General features: G+C 47.5%; 1 protein-coding gene across 4 annotated transcripts in view; it reads left to right on the top strand.

The window, feature by feature from the left end:
- palld (palladin, cytoskeletal associated protein) overlaps positions 1-19,826 on the top strand; it is a 460,036-nt gene that overhangs the window by 184,824 nt on the left and 255,386 nt on the right. Inside the window, exon 1 of one of the 4 annotated variants that reach the window (XM_078215144.1) lies at positions 7,113-7,409. The exons of the other annotated variants lie outside the window; for them this stretch is intronic. The gene's annotated coding sequence lies outside the window, so the exon portion shown is untranslated. Of the gene's footprint in view, positions 1-7,112; positions 7,410-19,826 lie in introns of those variants that run through there. 4 annotated transcript variants of the gene reach the window in all.

Raw genomic sequence — 19,826 nt, 5'->3', positions numbered from 1 at the left:
AGGCTTCCAGCCACAAAAACAACCTTCAACCATCCTTTTTGGATCCAATTTGCCAAATTGTCCTGGACCCCATGGCCCTTACCTTCTCGATCAGTCTCCCATGTGGGATCTCGTCAAAAGCCTTTGATTTATTATTGTCACATGTACTGGGACACAATGGACAGTATTGTTTCTTGCGTGCAATGCAGACAAAGCATACCGTTCATAGAGAAGGAAAGGAGAGAGTGCAGAATGCAGTGTTACAGTCATAGCTAGGGTGTAGAGAAATATCAACTTAATATATGGTAGGTCCAGTCAAAGGTCCGATGGCAGCAGGGAAGAAGCTGTTTTTGAGTCGGTCGCTGTGTGTTTTGTTCACAAGTCGTTCCGTGACATCTTACTTAGTTCTGATAAGATGTTGACTTTGAGCAGTTCCGCAGTAAGCAGCTTCCTGTTTCGGAACATTAATGAGTGAACATTGGAATGGTCACATCTAGACTGTTACAGGATAAATGTCTCACTCCATGCAACACACATTGAGTCATTCTGAGAGAGAGCTGTGTGACTCGCCTGCCCTTAAAGACAACAAGGTCAAACTGCTGTCAAGTCACACACCTTAATTTCAGTTTGTGGATACTGTTTACATAACCCTGATGCTCCATCAGGCTGGGAAACAGGATCATCTGAGTTTGCAATTTCTACGTGAGGTCGTTAAACACAATTTCATTTCTGGGGCTGGGACCTCAGTGTTGGATCCGCAGCCCCCACATCACATCACGCCATTGCCTGAGGCTGCTGCGATCTGCTGGGGAGGTGATGGCCTAATGGTATTATCACTAGACTATTAATCCAGAAACTTAGCTCGTGTTCTGCGGACCCGGGTTCGAATCCCACCACGGCAGATGGTGGAATTTGAATTCAATAAAAAATATCTGCTATTAAGAATTTACTGTTGACCAAGAAACCATTGTCAGAAAATCCCACCTAGTTCACACACGCTTTTTAGGGAAGGAAATCTGCCGTCCTTACCTGGTCTGGCCTACATGTGACTCCAGAGCCACAGCAATGTGGTTGACTCTCAACTGCCCTCGGGCAGCTAGGGATGGGCAATAAAAGCCCCACTAATGAATAAAAAAAAGCTAATTGGTAGCCAAGGAGCACAGTCATCATCCAATCACAATTTTGATTGGAGAGAAAGGGAGAGAGACGGGGTGCCCAAGGTGAAAAATCACATTGAAGACCTTTTGGAAAGATGAGGTTAAAACTGACCACGGAGCATTATTGTTATAGAATCATAGAATCCCTATCGTGCAGAAGGAGGCCATTCGGCCCATCAAGTCTGCACCGACCACAATCCCATCCAGACCCTATTCCCGTAACCCCACATATTTACCCTGCTAATCCCCTGACACTAGGGTCAATTTAGCACAGCCAATCAACCTAACCCACACATCTTTGGACTTTGGGAGGAAACCAGAGCACCCGGAGGAAACCTACGCAGATACAGGGAGAACGCACAAACTCCACATAGACAGTGACCCAAGCTGGGAATTGAACCCGGGTCCCTGCACTGTGAGGCAGCAGTACTGACCACTGTGCCACCCTGCCGCCCAGGGGGAACCCACTGTGGCCATCTCGTAATTGCTGCCGCAGGAGGTGTCAGAAATGGTCGATGGAACAGTGCCCCATCTCACCACTCTCCCCTCACCCACCACTCACCACCCCTGCCCCAGATTGCTGCCAGGACACCATGTTCAATTATCAGCTGGGATTTGGCCTCAGCAGGGGCTCGCCTGCCAATTGGGAAATTCTAATTGCCGTCAGCAGTCAGGCCATGATAGGCCCGAAAAATGTTTAAGTGGCTACCCACTGCTCGGGAGTGCGTAACCATTTCCCCATTCCCCCTTCACTCCCATCCCATGGGATGGGAGGAGTGCGCAGTTTCTCTGGCTCCAATTCTCCACAGGATGCATTGTAAATGTAAAAGTTTGATTCACTCACCAAATGGTCAACTAATTTCTTTCAGCACTGTTAGATCCGGAGTACAAAAAGACTTTAACTAGGCTTCTTTCAATAAACTCAGAATAATTGATTCATCATGAAACAAAACTTACCTTTTAAAACAAGTTGCAAAACTGGCTAATTTTGATTTGATTTATTATTGTCACATGTATTGGGATATGGTGAAAAGTATTGTTTCTTGTGCGCTGTACAGACAAAGCATACCGTTAATAGAGAAGGAAAGGAGAGAGAATGTAGTGTTACGGTTATAGCTAGGGTGTAGAGAAAGATCAACTTAGTGCGAGGTAAGTCCATTCAAAAGTCTGACAGCAGCAGGGAAGAAGCTGTTCTTGAGTCGGTCGGTACGTGACCTCAGACTTTGTCTCTTTTTCCCGACAGAAGAAGGTGGAAGAGAGAATGTCCGGGGTGCGTGGGGTCCTTAATTATGATGGCTGTTTTCCCGAGGCAGCGGGAAGTGTAGACAGAGTCAATAGATGGGAGGATGGGGGTTTGCGTGATGGGCTAACACTTACAATTTGTAATCTGGAAGTGTAACAATTATTTATCCTTTTTAAAATCCCAACATGCGCTCGCACGCGCTTGCACACACACACTCACTCGCACACACACACACTCGCACACACACTCACTCGCACACACACACACTCGCACACACACTCACTCGCACACACACACTCGCACACACATACACCAAAGGACAAGACAAATAAGGTCACTGCATAAGATTGGCATAAAGGAACACTTTTAATGGATAAAGTTCAAAAGGGTCTTGATGCTGTCAATTTGGTGTTCCTGGTCACAGTGGTTGTCTGGAAGTCATTTCTGAAGGATCTTCGGTGAAACACTGTCTTTGTTGACTCTCACATGATTCTCAGGATTTCAAAGACAGACGAGTTATTCTGTGATGAGAATTTTCTAGCTGAAGGTGAACGTCCACTCTAGACTGCCGGGAACGCAGGGAGAGAGAGAGAGAGAAGCAAATTTCCTTCACAGTTAGACACACACTGAGTTTTGAAAAAATGTTCAGCTGGACCTTCTTCCAGGTCAGGTGTTTTTTAGGCAATGAGCAGCCTGAAAACAGCAGATGTTTTTAAATTTTAACTCGGGTAAAGAAAATACCTCATATCTCCCCAGGTGACTTGCTGGTCATTTAGCTCAAGTCATGTGATTAGTTTGGAAAAAGTAGTTTGCTCACAGACGGAAGTGAAGCTTTAAACTCAAGAGAGTGTCCAAATAATTCAACATCCTTCTAATTTAAAAAAAACATATCGTTCCTGGAGATATGGATTCCAAACAACTCCCATAACGAGCGTGTTCCAAGATAGCCTGGAGCCTTGTAAAAACAGAGACACAAAATCACAGTTCCTTCCACCATTAGCCACGCCACCGTTTAAAAACCCAACCCAAGCTACCTTATTTATTTTTATTCGCGTCACAAGTCGGTTTACATTAACACTGCAATGAAGTTACTGTGAAAATCCCCTAATCACCACACTCCGGCACCTGTTCGGGTACATAGAACATAGAACATAGAACAGTACAGCACAGAACAGGCCCTTCGGCCCACGATGTTGTGCCGAGCTTTATCTGAAACCAAGATCAAGCTATCCCACTCCCTATCATCCTGGTGTGCTCCATGTGCCTATCCAATAACCGCTTAAATGTTCCTAAAGTGTCTGATTCCACTATCACTGCAGGCAGTCCATTCCACACCCCAACCACTCTCTGCGTAAAGAACCTACCTCTGATATCCTTCCTATATCTCCCACCATGAACCCTATAGTTATGCCCCCTTGTAATAGCTCCATCCACCCGAGGAAATAGTCTTTGAACGTTCACTCTATCTATCCCCTTCATCATTTTATAAACCTCTATTAAGTCTCCCCTCAGCCTCCTCCGCTCCAGAGAGAACAGCCCTAGCTCCCTCAACCTTTCCTCATAAGACCTACCCTCCAAACCAGGCAGCATCCTGGTAAATCTCCTCTGCACTCTTTCCAACGCTTCCACATCCTTCTTATAGTGAGGTGACCAGAACTGCACACAATATTCCAAATGTGGTCTCACCAAGGTCCTGTACAGTTGCAGCATAACCCCACGGCTCTTAAACTCCAACCCCCTGTTAATAAAAGCTAACACACTATAGGCCTTCTTCACAGCTCTATCCACTTGAGTGGCAACCTTTAGAGATCTGTGGATATGAACCCCAAGATCTCTCTGTTCCTCCACAGTCTTCAGAACCCTACCTTTGACCCTGTAATCCACATTTAAATCTGAGGGAGAATTTAGCATAGCCGATGTACCTAACCAGCACGTCTTTCAGACTGTGGGAGGAAACCGGATCACCCGGAGGAAACCCACGCAGACACGGGGAGAATGTGCAGATACCACACATTGTCCCTGGCGCTGTGAGGCAGCAGTGCTAATCACTGTGCCACCGTGCCACCCAGTGGCTCTGGGCGAGCATCACTAGTTCAGAATGACAACATTACATTCAGGACCTCCAGGTAGTCCCAGTGCGTGGAGACTGGCTCAGAATTATGGATTAGTGGCCTGAGGTGGGGACAAGTATCTGTGGAGTGTGGGTCACCCCATCCCCCCCATTCCTCCCCGCTAACCACACCAACCCCACCTCTGGGTAATTCAAAGTCCTGGATAGAGTGGATGTGGGGGAAGATGTTTCCATTAGTAGAAACATAGAAACTAGAATCGGGAGTAGGCCATTCGGCCCTTCGAGCCTGCTCCACCATTCATCTTGATCATGGCTGATCATCGAATTCAATATCCTGATCCTCTTTCCCCCCATATCCCTTGATCCCTTTAGCCCCAAGAGCTATATCTCATTTCTTCTTGAAATCACACAACCTTTTGACCTCAACTACTTTCTGTGGTAGTGAATTCCACACATTCACCAACCTCTGGGTGAAGAAATTTCTCCTCACCTCAGTTCTAAAAGGTTTACCCCTTATCCTCAAACTATGATCCCTAGTTCTGGACTCCCCACCATTGGGAACATTCTTTCTGAATCTACCCTGTCCAACCCTGTTAGAATTTTAAAAGTTTTATAATCCTAACCGACTTAGTCTTTCCTTAGCGACAGGCCTGCCATAGGAGAGACATAGCCTCAGAATAAAGGGACGACCTTTTAGAATCAATATGAGAGGGTGGTGAATCTGTGGAATTCATAGCCACAGAGGGCTGTGGAGGCCAGGTCATTGAGTGTATTTAAGACAGAGTTAGATAGGTTCTTGATTGGCAAGGGGATCAAAGGTTATGAGGAGAAGGTGGGAGAATGGGGTTGAGAAATTTATCAGCCATGATTGAATGGCAGAGCAGACTCGATGGGCCAAATGGCCTAATTCTGCTCCTATATCTTATGGCCTTGTGAGTCGGTGAGGCTCTACAACTCCACTTTCAGCCAAAACAGAGACTTGCTTTTATATAACACTTCTCACCACTTCAGGGCAGCCAATGTCATCCATATGAAGTGTAGCCACTATTGCAATGAAGGCAAGTTGTAAAATGCGTTGGGAGCTCCTGAGGTTGTGAAGGGCTCTATATAAATGCCAAACTTTTTTCGGGATGGGGGGGTGGAGACTGATATTTTGGGCCTCATTCTGGGGGTTTTGCACTCTTGAGAGGTTTTGACTGTGCACTGGTTCACCTTGGCTCGCACACCAACATAGGGGTGGCACAGTGGTTAGCACTGCTGCCTCACAGAGCCAGGGACCCGGGTTCGATTCCCGGCTTGGGTCACTGTCTGTGCGGAGTCTGCACGTTCTCCCCGTGTCTGCATGGGTTTCCTCCAGGTGCTCCGGTTTCCTCCCAAAGTCCGACAGACGTACTGGTTTAGGTGCATTGGCCGGATTAAATTCTCCCTCAGTGTTACCCGAACAGGTGCAGGAGTGTGGCGACTGGGGGATTTTCACAGCAACTTCATTGCAGTGTGAATGTAAGACTACTTGTGACACTGATAAATAAACTTAAAACTTTTAAGGCCTTACCTTTATGCCTCTACCTTCCATAGTCCTTCATGCTGCCATTGACGCTTGCTCTGTGCCATGCTCTGTGCCATGCTCTGGGTAATTCAAGAGCATCTTTGCCCACCCTCTCTTAGTTCCCACCTATCACTGACCTGCTACACTAATTAAAAGGAAACTTTAACTAAACATTTGAAGGTTCCAGGGTAGGATCATAGAAGCCCTACAGTGCAGAAGGAGGCCATTCGGCCCATCGAGTCTGCACCGACCACAATCCCACCCAGGCCCTACCCCCACATATTTACCCGCTAATCCCTCTAACCTATGCATCCCAGGACTCTAAGGGGCAATTTTTAACCTGGTCAATCAACCTAACCCGCACATCTTTGGACTGTGGGAGGAAACTGGAGCACCCGGAGGAAACCCACGCAGACACGAGGAGAATGTGCAAACTCCACACAGACAGTGACCCGAGCCGGGAATCGAACCCGGGACCCTGGAGCTGTGAAGCAGCAGTGCTAACCACTGTGCTACCGTGCCGCCCACTGTTGGCAAGGCAACTCTCAGGGCATGGGTCTGAATTTGGGCAGCTCTTTGGAAGAGTTGGCACAGGCATGAGGGGCCGACTGGCCTCCCGTCTGTACTGACAGCTGATATGGGCAGCCATATAAACATCAGTGCTGTGTCCCAAAGGACTGGCTGGTGCTTTAGCCTGCCTTTGCAGCATGTTCACCGTGCAGTGAATGACTGACAGAGGGATGAAGCTGTCAGCCTGGCAGTCAATGTATGAAAACAGGAAAATCCTGGAGTGGCTTAAATCCCTTTTCCCATTGTGGAGCAGGGCAACGGCATCACCTCAGACAGCCAAAGATGATTGTTTGCATGAGTGTTTTTGAAAGGGGAAAGAGAAAGAACAAGGAAAGCGAGACAACAATGGAGCGCTCGGCACAGCGGGGAGAGCAGCAATAAATTCAAACAGGCATCGCAGCCAAAATAGTTTCGCAACTGGCTCTCTGAGCCAGTTTCACATTCGTCCTGCCGTGTCAGTCGGGGCTTCTGCCTTGCTGTGTACCTCCTGCCGTGGTGGGACTGCAGCGAAGTTCATGAGCTCACACTTCCTTTGCATGAAGTGTTCCCGATACACGGAGCCCGATCCTCAGGGAGCACTCGTTGCGTGTCTGTGACTGTGTCTGTGTGTGTGTGTGAAGTTGTAAGCTTTGAGTGCTTTGCCTGCTTTCAGTTCACACTGAGGCAGGTGGGGGAGCAGAGTTTCTTGGACGCGAGCTGCTCGTTTTCAGGACCCTGATGAGCAGTTTCCTCTCCGGCGGAGGTGAAGTGAATATCTGGACCTTCGGTTCCTCCTCTATATTAATGAACGTCGCTTCGTGTACGCGGAGAGAGAGGTGGAGTCTGTGATGCACCCAGTCCAAGGTGAGAGCAGGTTGTGATGCTGGTGCCTCTGACTGTACATTTACAAATGCTTCAGTCAGCTGAGTAGAATCGGAGCGACGATAGACAGCAGAAGGAGCTTGCATTTATATAGCACCTGTCACAACCATAGGACATCTTTCGGGGGATGTGGGTGTCAGTGGCAAGGCCAGCATTTATTCCCCAACCTATATTTGCCCCTTGTGAAGGTGGTGGTGAGCTGCCTTCTTGAACCGTTAGGGGAGGCGATGGCCCAGTGGTATTACCGCTAGACTATTAATCCAGAAACTCAGCTAATGTTCTGGGGACCAGAGTTCGAATCCCGCCACGGTAGATTGTGAATTCAATACAAAATATCTGGAATTAAGGATTGACTGATGACCGTGAAACCATTGTCAATTGTCGGAAAAACCCATCTGGTTCATGTCCTTTAGGGAAGGAAATCTGCCGTCCTTACCTGGTCTGGCCTATATGTGACTCCAGAGCCACAGCAATTGACTCTCAGCTGCCCTCTGTAATCAGAACCACCTTCTCAAGGGCAACCAGGGCAATAAAAGTTGGCCCAGTTAGCGATGCTCAAATCTCACTGATGAATTTTTAAGAAGGTCCATGCGGTGTAGGTACACCCACTGTGCTGTTAGGGAGGGTGTTCTCGGATTTTAACCCATCCCAAAGTGTTTTATTATGATTGGAGCCTTTTGAAATGTAGTCACGGTGATAATGTGTGAGAAAGAAGTGCACAGCAAGCTCCCACAAATAGCAGTGCGGTTATGACCAAATATTCTGTTTTTGTGATGTTGATTGGAGGATATGTGTTGGCCAATCCAGTGGGGTCAACTTCCCTGATTTCTGGTGGGGGTGGGAGGTGGGGGAGACCTTTACGAATGGTGGGCAGAACCTGGAATGCAAAGGATTCCCTACAGATCCGATATTTTCCAGCAGTGGGAGAGGGATGGGTTGATATTCGTGCAATGAATATTGGGGAATACCAAACTCAACATGGCCCACTGTATCTAGAACTGAGTTCAAGCAGACGCAGTCCAAGGGTCTGAACCACAGTACAGGTGTTACAGATTGATGAAGTATACATAAATACTCCTCAAAGAACATAAGAACATAAGAAATAGGAGCAGGAGTAGGCCATCTAGCCCCTCGAGCCTGCCCCGCCATTCAATAAGATCATGGCTGATCTGACGTGGATCAGTACCACTTACCCGCCTGATCCCCATAACCCTTAATTCCCTTACCGATCAGGAATCCATCCATCCGCGCTTTAAACATATTCAGCGAGGTAGCCTCCACCACCTCAGTGGGCAGAGAATTCCAGAGATTCACCACCCTCTGGGAGAAGAAGTTCCTCCTCAACTCTGTCTTAAACCGACCCCCCTTTATTTTGAGGCTGTGTCCTCTAGTTTTAACTTCCTTACTAAGTGGAAAGAATCTCTCCGCCTCCACCCTATCCAGCCCCCGCATTATCTTATAAGTCTCCATAAGATCCCCCCTCATCCTTCTAAACTCCAACGAGTACAAACCCAATCTCCTCAACCTCTCCTCATAATCCAAACCCCTCATCTCCGGTATCAACCTGGTGAACCTTCTCTGCACTCCCTCCAATGCCAATATATCCTTCCTCATATAAGGGGACCAATACTGCACACAGTATTCCAGCTGCGGCCTCACCAATGCCCTGTACAGGTGCGTCAAGACATCCCTGCTTTTATATTCTATCCCCCTCGCGATATAGGCCAACATCCCATTTGCCTTCTTGATCACCTGTTGTACCTGCAGACTGGGCTTTTGCGTCTCATGCACAAGGACCCCCAGGTCCCTTTGCACGGTAGCATGTTTTAATTTGTTTCCATTGAGATAGTAATCCCATTTGTTATTATTTCCTCCAAAGTGTATAACCTCGCATTTCTCAACGTTATACTCCATTTGCCATATCCTCGCCCACTCACTCAGCCTGTCTAAATCTCTCTGCAGATCTTCTCCGTCCTCCACACGATTCACTTTTCCACTTATCTTTGTGTCGTCTGCAAACTTCGTTACCCTACACTCCGTCCCCTCCTCCAGATCATCTATATAAATGGTAAATAGTTGCGGCCCGAGTACCGATCCCTGCGGCACGCCACTAGTTACCTTCCTCCAACCGGAAAAACACCCAGGTGTTGGTTTAGGTGGCATGATCTGAAAGTTTTGAAATCCCCAAACAGTGACAAAACAGGCTAAAGCTGTCAGTGGCAGATAGTGGAAAAAAAAGTCAGCTTTGTTTGACAGGCCAGCTAGTTTAGGACAACTTTGATTGACAGGCTATCTGGTTTAGGTTAGAAAAAAGTATCATCAGCTGTTCATGCAGTTTCAATAGAGGTCCCCAAATCACAGAACTGTTACAGTACAGAACAAGGCCATTCGGCCCATCATGGCTATCCGAGTGAGTAAATCACTTTGTCCCATTCTTCCACCTTTCTTCCATATCAAATCCCTTCACTAAGGAAAATGCTCCTAACTTCCTCAATATATCTTTACATCTGAAATTCCTCATCTCTGGAACAGTTCTCGTGAATCTTTTCTGCACCCTCTCCAATTGTTTTGCATCCTTCCTCAATTGCAACACCCAGGACTGGACACAGTGCTCTAGTTGAGACCAAACAAGCGCCAGGGACTCGGGTTCGATTCCCGGCTTGGGTCACTGTCTGTGCAGAGTCTGCACGTTCTCCCCATGTCTGCGTGGGTTTCCTCTGGGTGAATCATCATAGAATCATAGAATCCCTACAGTGCAGAAGAAGGCCATTCGGCCCATCGAGTCTGCACCGACCACAATCCCACCCAGGCCCTACCTCCACATATTTTACCCGCTAATCCCTCTAACCTACGCATCTCAGGACTCTAAGGGGCAATTTTTAACCTGGCCAATCAACCTAACCCGCACATCTTTGGACTGTGGGAGGAAACTGGAGCATCCGGAGGAAACCCACGCAGACACGAGGAGAATGTGCAAACTCCACACAGACAGTGACCCGAGCCGGGAATCGAACCCGGGACCCTGGAGCTGTGAAGCAGCAGTGCTAACCACTGTGCTACCGTGCCGCCCGTGCTCCGGTTTCCTCCCACAGTCTGGAAGACATGCTGGTTAGGTGTATTGGCCATGCTAAATTCTCCCTCAGTGTACCCGAACAGGCGCCGGAGTGTGGCAACTAGGGGATTTTCACAGTAACTTCATTGCAGTGTTAATGTTAACGTATTTGTGACACTAATAAATGAACTTTAAACTTAAACCTTGTACAGGTTTATCACTCCCTCTTCACTTTGTGCTCTGTGGGTTAAATCTCGGATACTGCATTTTATTACAGCTCTTTCAGCCTGTCCTTTCTTCTTCAATGAGCACCAAAGATCCTCTGCTCCTGCACCCTCTTTAGAACTGTAGGCCTTATTTAAATTGTCTATCCATTTTCTTCCGACCAAAATGAATTATCGTGTAAGGATCTGATGCATATACGGTTAATGTTGGACTGAGTGCAGTGCTGCCCTCACTGTGATGTAAGAAGCCAGATGACCCAGACTAAAGGGCCAGTGTTGTGTTCATAGAATCCTACATTGCCATTCGGCCCATCGAGTCTGTGGGAGACAGTGCAAACTCCAGGGTCTGATGGCATCTATCCTCGACTGCTCAGGGAGACGAGAGGTGAAATTGCTGGGCCTCTGACGGAAATCTTTGTCGCTTCTTTGGACACGGGTGAGTCCCTGAGGATTGGAGGATAGCGAATGTGGTCCCGTTGTTTAAGAAGGGTAGCAGGGATAACCCAGGAAATTATAGGCCGGTGAGCTTGACGTCCGTGGTAGGGAAGTTGTTGGAGAGGATTCTTAGAGACAGGATGTATGTGCATTTAGAACGGAACAATCTCATTAGTGACAGACAGCATGGTTTTGTAAGAGGGAGGTCGTGCCTTACAAATTTGGTGGAGTTTTTTGAGGAAGTGACAAAAACGGTTGATGAAGGAAGGGCCGTGGATGTCGTCTATATGGATTTCAGTAAGGCATTTGACAAAGTCCCACATGGCAGGTTGGTTAAGAAGGTTAAGGCTCATGGGATACAAGGAGAAGTGGCTAGATGGGTGGAGAACTGGCTTGGCCATAGGAGACAGAGGGTAGTGGTCGAAGGGTCTTTTTCCGGCTGGAGGTCTGTGACCAGTGGTGTTCCGCAGGGCTCTGTACTGGGACCTCTGCTATTTGTGATATATATAAATGATTTGGAAGAAGGTGTAACTGGTGTAATCAGCAAGTTTGCGGATGACACGAAGATGGCTGGACTTGCGGATAGCGAAGAGCATTGTCGGGCAATACAGCAGGATATAAATAGGCTGGAAAATTGGGCGGAGAGGTGGCAGATGGAGTTTAATCCGGATAAATGCGAAGTGATGCATTTTGGAAGAAATAATGTAGGGGGGAGTTATACAATAAATGGCAGAGTCATCAGGAGTATAGAAACACAGAGGGACCTAGGTGTGCAAGTCCACAAATCCTTGAAGGTGGCAACACAGGTGGAGAAGGTGGTGAAGAAGGCATATGGTATGCTTGCCTTTATAGGATGGGGTATAGAGTATAAAAGCTGGAGTCCGATGATGCAGCTGTATAGAACGCTGGTTAGGCCACATTTGGAGTACTGCGTCCAGTTCTGGTCGCCGCACTACCAGAAGGACGTGGAGGCTTTAGAGAGAGTGCAGAGAAGGTTTACCAGGATGTTGCCTGGTATGGAGGGTCTTAGCTATGAGGAGAGATTGGGTAGACTGGGGTTGTTCTCCTTGGAAAGACGGAGAATGAGGGGAGATCTAATAGAGGTGTACAAGATTATGAAGGGTATAGATAGGGTGAAGAGTGGGAAGCTTTTTCCCAGGTCGGAGGTGACGATCACGAGGGGTCACGGGCTCAAGCTGAGAGGGGCGAAGTATAACTCAGATATCAGAGGGACGTTTTTTACACAGAGGGTGGTGGGGGCCTGGAATGCGCTGCCAAGTAGGGTGGTGGAGGCAGGCACGCTGACATCGTTTAAGACTTACCTGGATAGTCACATGAGCAGCCTGGGAATGGAGGGATACAGACGATTGGTCTAGTTGGACCAAGGAGTGGCACAGGCTTGGAGGGCCGAAGGGCCTGTTTCCTGTGCTGTACTGTTCTTTGTTCTTTGTTCCACACAGTGACCCAAGCCGGGAATCGAACCCGGGTCCCTGAAGCTGTGAGGCAGCAGTGCTCACCACTGTGCCGCCGTGTTGAACAAAGACATGTAAAGACTCAAACATGGAGATAGCCCCTTGCCTGTACCCTTTACTTTACAAATGTATAGTTACCAGCCATTAATAAAGATCTATAGCTACCCTACTGAAGCCATGATTGAATGACTCGATGGACCGAATGGTCTAATTCTGCTCCTATATCTTATGGTTTTATGGACTGCTAACCTACTGAAGGCTTCTTTAAGAGGCACTGTTCTGTAACCACCACCTTCCCAGCCTGAGTCACTTGACATTTCCCTGCATTGAACTTCATTGCAACCTGTCTGGCAGAACGCAGAGGGTCGGGATAAATGAACCTTCTCTGGCTGGCAAAATGTAACTAGTGGGGTGACGCAGGGGTCAGTCCTCGAACCTCAACTGTTTACAATCTATATAAATGATCTGCAAGCAGGGACAGAGTGTCACATCGCAAAATTTGCGGATGATACGAAAATAGGTGTGAAAGCAGGCAGTGCAGAGGATATAAAGATTCTACAGACTGATATAGATAGGCTCGGAGGGCCAACATTTGTCAAATGGAGTTTAATAGAAGCATTGAAACATGGAAACTAGAAGCAGGAGGAGGCCATTCAGCCCTTCGAGCCTGCTGCGCCATTCATCTTGATCATGGCTGATCATCAAATTCAATATCAAGATTTGTCTTTTAAAAAGCATTTAGATAGTTACATGGGTATAATGGGTATAGGAGGATATGGGCCAAATGCGGGCAATTGGGATTAGCTTAGGGGTTTTTAAAAAAAAAGGGTGGCATGGACAAGTTGGGCCGAAGGGCCTGTTTCCATGATGTCAACCTCTATGACTCTATGATTCTATGACTCTATAAGATCTCCCCCTTTCCCCCCTATCCCTTGATGCCTTTAGCCCCAAGAGCTATATCTAATTTCTTCTTGAAATCAGACTTTTTGGCCTCAAATACATTTTTCTTTGGTTTGATTTATTGTTGTCACATGTATTAGTATACGTTGAAAAGTATCATTTCTTGCGCGCTATACAGACAGAGCATACCGTTCATAGAGAAGGAAAGGAGAGGATGCAGAATGCAGTGTTACAGTCATAGCTAGGGTGTAGAGAAAGATCAACTTAGTGCGAGGGAGGTCCATTCAAAAGTCTGACGGCAGCAGGGAAGAAGCTGTTCTTGAGTCGGTTGGTACGTGACTTCTGACCTTTGTATCTTTTTCCCGATGGAAGAAGCTGGAAGAGAGAATGTCCGGGGTGCGTGGGGTCCTTAATTATGCCGGCTGCTTTGCCGAGGCAGTGGGAATGAATTCCACAATGTGGTCAAGTGTGACGTTATCCATTTTGGCAGAAAGAATACAAAGGCAAGTTATAACCTCAATGGAAAGTAAATTCAAAATACGTCTGCGCAGAGGGATCTGGGTGTCTGTGTTCATGAATCGCAGAAAGTCGGTACGCAGGTGCAGCATGTATTAAAAAAGGCAAATGGGATGTTGGCATTTATTGCAAAAGGACTGGAGTATAAAAGTAGAGAAGTGTTATTGCAATTGTATCGGGTGTTGGTGAGATCACATCTGGAGTATTGTGTCCAGTTTTGGTCCCCTTATTTGAGGAAGGATGTTGCGGCATTGCAGGCAGTTCAGAGGAGGTTCACCAGCTTGATTCCGGGGATGAAAGGGTTGACGTATGGGGAGGGATTAAATAGTTTGGGTTTGTACTCGCTGGAGTTTAGAAGGATGAGGGGGATCTGATCAAGGTATGTAAAATTTTAAAAGGGATTGATAAAGTAAATGTAGACCAAATGTTTCTTCTTATGGGGCAATCTAGAACAAGAGGTCACAGGGTATGGGCTGAGAGGCGGTAGATTTAACAATGAGATGAGGAGGAACTACTTCTCGCAGAGGGTGGTGAATTTGTGGAACTCGCTGCCCCCATAGCGCGGTGGAGTCTGAATCATTGAATGGATTCAAGGAGGAGATAGATATATTTCCAATAAAAAAATAGATAAAGGTATTTGCGAACACGTGGGGAGGTGGGTTTGACAGCAGGGAGAGATCAGCCTCGATCTGATTGAATGGCGGAGCAGGCTCGAAGGGCTGAATTAGCCTCCCTCTGCTCCTAATTCGTATGTTCCGTGTCTGCCCACTCCACTACCTGGTCCACATCCTTTTGAATTCTACACTGTCCTCCACACAATGATTTTAAGTTTCATATTGCCCACAAATTTTGTAGTTCTAACATCTACATCACATCTACCATCTTCTGTTATCATTTGTGCTAAATAGACAAACCTATCTCCTTGTTCAAGTGTGATCCCATCCACTTCAATCTTCACTCCAGTATTGTGTCCAGTTTTGGTCTCCTTCTTTGAGGAGGATGTAGTGGCATTGGAGATAGTTCTAAGGAGGTGGGATTGCACTGGAGGGAGAGCAGAGGAGGTTCACCAGGATGCTGCCTGGGATGGAACATTAAAGTTATGAAGAGAGGTTGGATAGGCCTGAGTTGGTTTCGTTGGAGCAGAGAAGACTGAGGGCGACCTGATTGAAGTTTACAAGATTATGAGAGACATGGACAGAGTGGATAAGGAGCAGCTGTTCCCCTTAGTTGAAGGGTCAGTCATGAGGGGACAAAGATTCAAGGTAAGGGGCAGGAGGTTTAGGGGGGGATGTGAGGAAAAACCTTTTAACCTAGAGGGTGGTGACGGTCTGGAATGTGCTGCCTGGGAGGGTGGTGGAGGCGGGATGCCTCACATCCTTTAAAAAGTATCTGGATGAGCACTTGGCGCATTATAACATTCAGGGCTATTGGCCAAGTGCTGGCAGATGGGATCAGGGTGGGAGTTTAGGTGTTTCTCGCGTGTTGGTGCAGAGTCGATGGGCTGAAGGGCCTCTTTAGTGCTGAATGGTTCTATGACTCACCCCCACCTGTCACCTCCTCGGATCTGAGTCAGGGTCTGACTCTAACCCGCCCTCCTGGGGCAGCTCTCAGGATGGGAAATATTCGGAGTCGCTGGGGAATGGAGAAGGGAATGAGGCAGCCCCTTTACTATAGGTTAGGGAGTCACAATTCTCTCTCGATGTAACTGCAGTTTTCCCTGGTTTGCAGCGACAACACTCCCATCGAGTCTGCACCGACAACACTCCCATCTGTGCCCTATCCCTGTAACCCCACATATTTATCCCGTTAATTGAATGTATTCAAGAGGTGGCTGGATATAGCACCTGGGGCAAATGGGATCAAAGGTTATGGGGAGAAAGCAGGATTAGGCTATTGCGTTGGACGATCAACCATGATCGGGATGAATGGAGCAGTAGGCTCGAAGGGCTGAATGGCCTCCTCCTGCTCCTATCTTTTATGTTTGTATGTTAATCCCTCTCACCTACACATCCCGGGACACACAGGGGCAATTTAGCATGGCCAATGCACCTAACCAGCACGTCTTTCGGACTGTGGGAGGAAACCGGAGCACCCGGAGGAAACCCACACAGACACAGAGAGAACGTGCAGACTCCACACAGACAGTGACCCAAGCTGGGAATCGAACCTGGGTCCCTGCCGCTGAAGGACAGCATTGCTAACCACTGTACCAACGTGGTCCAGAAACTCAGCTAATATTCTGGGGACCCGGGTTCAAATCCCACCATGGCAGGTGGGGGAATTTGAATTCAATAAAAATTATCTGGAATTAAGAATCTGCTGATGACCATAAAACCATTGTCAATAGTGGAAAAACCCATCTGGTTCACTGATGCCCTTTAGGGGAGGAAATCTGCCGTCCTTACCCGGTCTGGCCTACATGTGACTCCAGAGCCACAGCAATGTGGTTGACTCTCAACTGCCCTCAGGTTGTTTGGAGTTGAGAGGGCAGTGTCTCTTTTCTCCCCTCTCTGGAGTTGGAGATTCTGCTGTCTGAGTGTTGCTGCTTTGGAAGCTGTAGAGGGAGAGGGCATCCTTTTCTGCCTCTGAATTCTGAAGACTGGAAGCTGCTTGAGACTAGGTTCACTTTCCTGTGTTGCTGTCTTGAGGATATACTCTTCTCTGAAATCTGGATTTCTGCCTCTAGGTGTTACAAAGCTGAAAACCCAGCATCACGTGAGCACACTTGTTCCAGTGCTAACTAATTCTGAAGAAGTGTATGTGTCTATGGGGTATTGATTTAAATTGGAGCAACAGAGATAGCTAGTTGTTAATTTTATTGTGCCATGTTTAAGTCTTGTGATTTGCAAAGGTTATGGAGTCAGACGGACTCATAGAAACCCTACAGTACAGATGAAGGCCATTCGACCCATCAAGTCTGTACTGACCACAATCCCACCCAGGCCCTATTCCCATAACCCCACACATTTACCCTGCTAATCCCCCTGACACTAGGGTCAATTTAGCATGGCCAATCCACCTAACCGCACATCTTTGGAGTGTGGGAAGAAACCAGGGCATCCGGAAGAAACCCACGCAGACACGGGGAGAAAGTGCAAACTCCACACAGGCAGTGACCCGAGGCCTGAACTGAACCTGGGTCCCTGGTACTGTGATGCAGCAGTGCTAACCACTGTGACACCCTCATGCTAAGAATGCTAATTATTTTTGTTATATTTTAACTGTGTTCTTAAATAAATTTTGTTTGATAAAAGTTCCCTAGTGGGTCACTTGAATCATACCTGGAATAAAACACCTTGTGCTCACCAATGCCAAAATCAAATATAAAACTTAGGGTCTAAGTTAAAGTTTATTTTTATTCGTCACAAGTAAGGCTTACATTAACACTGCAATGAAGTTACAGTGAAATTCCCCTAATCGCCACACTCCGGCACCTGTTCGGGTCAATGCACCTAACCAGCACGTCTTTCAGATTGTGGGAGGAAACCGGAGCACCCGGAGGAAACCCATGCAGGCACGGGGAGAATGTGCAAACTCCACACAGACAGTGACCCAAGCCGGGAATGGGACCCGGATCCCTGGTGCTGTGAGGCAGCAGTGCTAACCACTGTGCCATTGTGCTACCCATGTTATCTTCATAAAACATCTTGGAGATTCTAGCCTGGGCTTTAACAACAAGCATTTGCTAACCTGTTGGGTGTGATTTCACATGGTTTGGTGTCCAAGTTGCTTTGATAAAACTCTTTGAGACTGCTTTACTGCTACCTAAATGCAAGTTGTTGTTGCTGAGAGAACGCGCAGAGCCTGTGTAAGTTTTCCTTCCTATGGGCAGCAGCAGTTCCAGGGGGTTAAGATCACTCAATTTGCTTAAATTAACAGCTTGTCCGGACAGGCTCTGCACTGACATAGAATCACTAGAATCCCTACAGTGCAGAAGGAGGCCATTCGGCCCATCGAGTCTGCACCGACTCTCTGACAGAACATTTTACCCAGGCTCTGTCCCAGTAACCCCACACATTTATCTCACTAATCCTGTAACCTACACATCTTAAGACACTAAGGGGCAATTTATCTTGGCATATCCACCGACATGCATATCTTTGGACTGTGGGAGGAAACCAGAAATGGAGGGTTTGTCACATGAGGAGGGGTTGAGTCTGGGTCTGTACTCGATGGAGTTTAGAAAGATGAGGGGGGATCTAATTGAAACTTACAGAATACTGAGAGGCCCAGATAGAGTGGACGTGGAGAGGATGTTTCCACAAGTAGGATAGACTAGAACTCGAGGGCACAACCTCAGAGTGAAGGGACGCTCCTTTAAAACTGAGATGAGGAGGAATTTCTTCAGCCAGAGGGTGGTGAATCTGTGGAATTCATTGCTACAGAGGGCTGTGGAGGCCAGGTCATTGAGTGTCTTTAAGACAGAGATAAATAGGTTCTTGATCAATAAGGGGATCATAGAAACATAGAAACATAGCAGGAGTAGCCCATTCGGCCCTTCGAGCCTGCTCCACCATTCATCACGATCATGGCTGATCGTCCAACTCAATAGCCTGATCCTGCTTCCTCCCCATAACCTTTGAACACATTCTTCTCAAATGCTATATCTAGCCGTCTCTTGAATATATTAAATCAAGGTTTACGAGGAGAAGGCAGGAGAATGGGGATGAGAATCATATCAGCCATGATTGAATGGCAGAGCAGACTCGATGGGACGAATGGCCTAATTCTGATCTTGTATCTTATGGTCTAAACCGGAGCACCCGGAAGAAACCCATGCAGACACGAGGAGAATGTGCAAATGGGCGGCACGGTAGCACAGTGGTTAGCACTGCTGCTTCACAGCTCCAGGGACCTGGGTTCGATTCCCGGCTTGGGTCACTGTGTGGAGTTTGCACATTCTCCTCGTGTCTGCTTGAGTTTCCTCCGGGTGCTCCGGTTTCCTCCCACAGTCCAAAGATGTGCGGGTTAGGTTGATTGGCCATGCTAAAATTGTCCCTTAGTGTCCTGGGATGCGTAGGTCAGAGGGATTAGTGGGGTAAATATGTAGGGATATGGGGGTAGGGCCTGGGTGGGATTGTGGTCGGTGCAGACTCGATCGGCCGAATGGCCTCTTTCTGCACTGTAGGGTTTCTATGATTTCTATGATCCCACACAGGCAGTGACCCAAGCCCGGAATCAAACCCGGGTCCCTGGCGCTGTGAGACAGCAGCGCTAACCACTGTGCCACCTGTATTGATGCCGTTAAGAGTTACTCCGAGTTCCTTTTGACCCCTGCAAGCCATCATTTGTTTGTCGCACTGGGGAACCAAGAGGCACACTGTGAATGACAGCAGGCAGTGCCCACACCCTGCTGGCACTGAGTAGAATCAGTCCTGGTGTTGTCTCTCCCTGCCTCTGCGGAGGTGGAGCGGAGCGAAACTATCGTCATCGCCAGACAAAGGGAATGTGGTCGGCGTTCGAGGTGATTCAATCTCCCAACACGACTGTCTACAAATCAGAACACCTGTTGTGATTTACAGGTCCTTAAACAACTCCTTTGTATAAGAATCTTTGCGTGCTCTCTCTCTTATTACCATCTTTGAATCTGTAATCTCTTTATCACCTGCAGGCTAAAGGGAAAGGGATTAGTCAGTGAAACAGGTGGTGTGGGGGAATGCAGAACAACATGATTTCTTTAAATGCTGTTGCTGGCTTGTTTTTTTTTGAAGCCACGTACTCTTTTAAAGCTTATTTATTAGTCACAAGTAAGACTTACATTAACACTGCAGTGAAGTTACTGTGAAGTTCCCCTAGTCGC

Source organism: Mustelus asterias, chromosome 6 (assembly GCF_964213995.1).
Source record: "Mustelus asterias chromosome 6, sMusAst1.hap1.1, whole genome shotgun sequence".
Lineage (NCBI taxonomy): Eukaryota > Metazoa > Chordata > Chondrichthyes > Carcharhiniformes > Triakidae > Mustelus > Mustelus asterias.
The sequence above is the reverse complement of the archived record's forward strand: the minus strand, read 5'-3'. Positions and strand labels throughout refer to the sequence as shown.